Below are 4,801 nucleotides of genomic sequence, written 5' to 3'. Positions count from 1 at the left end.
CCCTGTACCCCTGTCGCCCCTCTCGTCACGGCAGGTGACACGACACCTGGCATGCAGCGACAGCCCCAAGACTTCACCCGTCCCCGGGAGGGGACACCGCCTGATTTACAGGGCTCAGCGTGGGTTTTATTTTCCACCCCGATGCTGGGGAGCCCGGGGACACTTGTCCTGCGGTTGTCACCCCCTTTCCCCCTACAGCCGGGTGATGCTCCAGCAACAAACCGTTCTCCCCCCGAGGACCCCTCCCGCAGCACCGGGGAGGCTGCACGGCCCCGGCACCGTGCGGGTCCCCACCCCCCCGGATTTTTTCCTCCCTCGGAGCCCGGTATCCTCGCTGTCCCCTGGCACTGAGCACCGAGAGACAGTAAAGCCACCCCCCTCCCATACCCCATTTATTTTCCTCCTCTCCCCGTGCTGTTTAGGAGGACACGAAGCCTCCCGCTTGGCTGGTTTTTAGGCTGGCTTTACACCATCCCCGTGGCGTTTCGCACCCGTGCAAGAAAAAAAATCCCTTTTCCCCTCTATTTTGGTTGTTCCGTTGTGACCCCGTGCAGATGAATTTTGTAGGGAACCCCAAAACGAGTCCGTCGAGGGGGCCGATGGCCCTCGCCTGTCCAGTGCTAGAAGGGGCTGCGGCTCGACGGGCCGTTCCGACGGGGATTTTAGTTTCGGGTCGGGAAGAAAACAACGAATCGAGGTGAATAAGCCTGGAAACAAGGCTGAGGTTTGCGGGGTGGCCGATTCCAGGGAAGCCCCTCGGCGTCCCCGGTCCGAGGGGACTTCCCCAATTCCACCCGGCCGCGCGTTTCGCTCCGGGACCCGTCGGGGCGGGGGGAAAGCAGGAGATTCCCTGGCCCAAAAGAAAGGCTCAGAGGAAAGAAATGTTTCGCAGGCATCGACATCCCCATTTTGCCTCTCACCCGTCGGAGTTTGGGGCTAGAAAAGCTGGAAATGGCTACTCAGGAACTGCGTTTTTTCTGCGTGCCACACCGCTCTGAGCAGGAGAAGCGGGATGCCTTTCCGTCGGGGGGGGTTGTTGGGATCCTTTTAACCCCCGACCCTTTTGTATCCGACCCCTGCTCCGGGCTCCCGGGGCTCGGGGCGAGCTGGGGAAGCGTTGGCACGGAGGGGGCTGCGAGGGGTCCCTGTTTATCTGCCCCCCCCCCCCCCCCCGGGTGGCTCTCGGCCACAATGCAGCTGGGTGCCCGGGGAAAGGCTGCGAGGGGGGATAATTCTCAAACGTTTTTTTGCTGCAGCCCGTCGGTCAGAACAGTCCGGTTTCTGCCGGGGGTGGCTGATGTCCCCACCTCTCCTCCCCAAAGACCCACACTGAGTCCCCGCCGCACCTCCTGGACCTCCAGTCGGAGGTACTAGAAGAAAACCCTGCAGAGAAATTGTGTCAGAGAAAGCCTCAACGATAATACCAGCATGGATTTACACCTGGATTTACACTTCGGGCCGCGTTTAGGGCGAACTCTTTTAGCAGGGATTGCAGGGAGCATCACCCGCTGCAGCGAGCCGGGTCCCAGCTCAGCGCGGCTCAGCCCCGCTGCTTGTCTCGGTGCCCTGGTCCTCAGCTCTGAGTCCCAGCCAGCCACAAAGCATCCCTCCGGGAAAGTATTCTAGCTATCCGTCCCTGAGCAGGGATATAAATACCCGGAGATATTTTAAAGATCTCTGTGGGAAGCGATTGTGTCTAAGTGGTAGCGCTCGGAGCTTATTATCGCTGGAACCGATTTGTATCGCAGGGAGTGGGTGCTGCCAGAAAACTAAAAAATCCTGCGCTGAAGAGGGCTGTAAATTCCTGCGCTGCAATATTTCATCGAAGGACGTCATGGAAAATATGGGCTTTTTTTTTGGGGGGGGGGGGGGCCGGCTGAGGACGGGGCAGAGGGGGGTAAAAGAGGGACAAAGAGGGGGAGGGAGAAAAGTGTGAGGTTTTTCTTTTTCTTTCTTTTTTTTTTTTTTTCTCCTTTCTGACCAAAGCCTGAACTTCTGCCCGACACACGGCGGCTGACAGACAGCCCGCACCTCCCCGCAGCCGGCTTAGGCGCTCCGGCAGCTCCGCTCTGCACCCGCTCCCTATTTCGGCTTTTTCCTTCCCAAAAACTCCTCCAGGTCCCGTAGGCCGGGATGAGGGTTCCCGGGGTCGGGGTAGGAGCCGCTCACACGGACACGCGTGGGGCAAAGTGCTGCCGTGTGCCGGCCCCCCTACCCCACAGGAACGGCTGGGGAGGGGGCGTTCTGCACCCAGGTGCAGCAGGGGGGGAAGCAGACGAGGGGTGCACTTGGCTCGATTTTAAAGAAAGGGGGGGTTCACCAGGCTGGGACCCTGCTACCCACCCTGTAGCGGGCCGAATAAACCTGTCTCACCCCCCCGTACTGCCAAGCTGCCAGCAGCAGCCCCCGGGGCCGGAGAAAGCCGTTCCTCTGTCTGCAGGCGACTCCACAGTGACTCCGCAGTGACTCCGCTCCCCGGCCCCCTGCCCTGCCTCCGGCCCCGCTCTCGGACGCACCCCCTGGGCCTTAAATAAACGTTTAGGGATCAATTTGCAGCCGGCTCGGGGCCGGCGGCCACGGGGATGGATGGCTGAAAAAGCAGCCGAGGGAAAGGGCCGGTGCCGAGGAAAGCGGGGGGGGGGGGGGGGGGGGGGGGTCCTCCGGGAGGGGGAAATGCAAAGCAGGGGCAGCGGGGAGGGGGACACGGGCCGGTCACTCCCCTCGCCCTGGGTGGTCCGGGCTCGCAGGAACACCCCGGCCCCTCTCGGAGCAGCACCCAGCCCGCCTCTAACAATACCACCTATATACATTTCCAGCCTCGGATTACACACGGCCTGCTCGCAAAGTTGACTTCACTTAAGCAATTAGCTAGTAAAAATACCTTCGGCGCAGGAAAAGGAAGAAAGCTCGGATTTGTCTATTTTTACACAAAACACGGCGGACTTGCGGCCCGGGGGAGGGATGGGGCCGTTTGGGAAGGGCAACGGGGCCGGGCCGGGGGGCAGAGGGGGGGCGGGTGGCGAGGCAAAACGGACCCCAAACGGTGCCGGGATTAGCGCAGGGCTAATTGCTCCCGATGAGCTTTTTTTTTTTTTTTTTTTTTTTCCTGCTCGCCCCCCCCAGCGGTGAGGGCTGGGGGCGGTCCCGCTTAAAACCCCCGAAAGAAGAGCAACCAAGAGCAAAAGCGCGTCCCGCTTTGCTGCGGGGCTGGCCCCAGCCCGGCTTTGCGGCTCCGAAAAGGCCGTCCGAGGCAGATCCGGAATCTGAAAGTGCCGCTGGGACCTGCCCGGGGGTTTATAAGCAATAAAGTGTCACCGTCGGCACCCCACCCGCGGCGTGTTCCTGTCCCCGTTATCCCCCCAGCGCAGCCGAGGGTCATTCAGCCCACAGGCACAGCACGGCCCGGCTTCTCCTCCCCAGATTTCTCCTGTCCCCAATGCACGGGCTCGGTTTACCTTATAAAACGCTCCAAATTTTCTGCTATTCCCACTGCGAGGCCTATAAAACCGGGGGCAATATATTTCCATTTTAACGCTCGCTGGCCACAAGAAATACATCGGAAATCAAATCTTCACACTCCGAAAAGATGGGGCGAGGGGGGAAAGGGCGTCTGTGCGGGGACTGGGGTTGTCTGGAGGGGGGTGGTTTGATTTCCACGGGGAGATTCTGGCTCAGAGATGTTTATTTCCGAGTGGAAACGCTGCCTGCGGCGGTGCCGGGCTCTACGCGAGCTCTTTGTGCCATTTTCTGACCTCCGTCCCCGGGTGTTTTGGGGACGGATGGGGAGAATTCAGTCGCAGAGCTTCGTATAGCAAAGAACCCGCTTTTCGGGAGGCCTGGGGGGCGGAATTCGATGCGGAGAGAAGCTCGGAGTCAGTGCTGTGCCCCCTACCCCCCCCCCAAAGCCCTCCCCCTCCCCCCGAGCTCCGAGCCCCGGCCGGGAAGGGAGCAGCGGCCACGGCCGGGCCGGGCAGCCGGAGCAGCCTCCTCTCCTCTGCCTGCAGCGAAAAGCTCCAGCAATAGCAGCACCCCATTGCCCCCCCCCCCCCCCCCCCGGGGCGTCTCTTCTTCCCCCCCCCAGGCTCGGGGTTTGCCCCGCACGGTGCTGTGGGCTCACCCTGCCCGTCTCCATCCCCAGAGCTCCTCGTTTGCCCCGGGAACAGGAGGATTTATTTGGCGGAGAGGGGGCAGACGATGAGAAGGGGAAGGAGAGAGGCTTTTTTTTTTTTTTTTTTTTTTTTTTTTTCTTAAAAAAAAAAAAGCCCCTGATGTTAAATCCCTCTTGATTGTATCACAGATGTGACAGGCGCCCTGGAGGCTGCTAACAACTGCCCGCGAATAACGCGAAGGGAGTTTGGAAACCCGATCGGTATCTATCTTTCTTTTAAAAGGTATTAAATTATCATAAAAAAACGTTAAAAGCGAATCTGGAGGACGGGGGGTTTGGGGGGATCCCCTGTCTCTCTGCATAGGCTGCAGCGGGGCAGACCCACAGTCCTGCGGTGCGGCCTGCAAGGGGGGGGGGGGGGGGGCCGTTTTTTTTTTTTTTTTCCTTTTTTTTTTTTTTTCCTTCCTTTCTCTCTTCCTTTCCCCAATCTTGAGAGCGAGCACGCCGCAGCAGCCAGCACATCTGCTCCGCTCCTAGCCAGCAGCCGGCAAAGCCCAGATTCCTGCAGCCGTGCCCCCCACCCTCCCGGCACCCCCCCGGAGCGCAGATTTCCACGAGCAAGAAGGTGACAAAGCTTTAAAGGGACTTACCTTGATGAGCGAGTGACAGCTCTCCCGATGGGAAGATGCTCAC

This window comes from Oxyura jamaicensis, chromosome 11, assembly GCF_011077185.1.
Source record: "Oxyura jamaicensis isolate SHBP4307 breed ruddy duck chromosome 11, BPBGC_Ojam_1.0, whole genome shotgun sequence".
Taxonomy (NCBI): domain Eukaryota; kingdom Metazoa; phylum Chordata; class Aves; order Anseriformes; family Anatidae; genus Oxyura; species Oxyura jamaicensis.
This window is presented reverse-complemented; position numbering follows the sequence as displayed.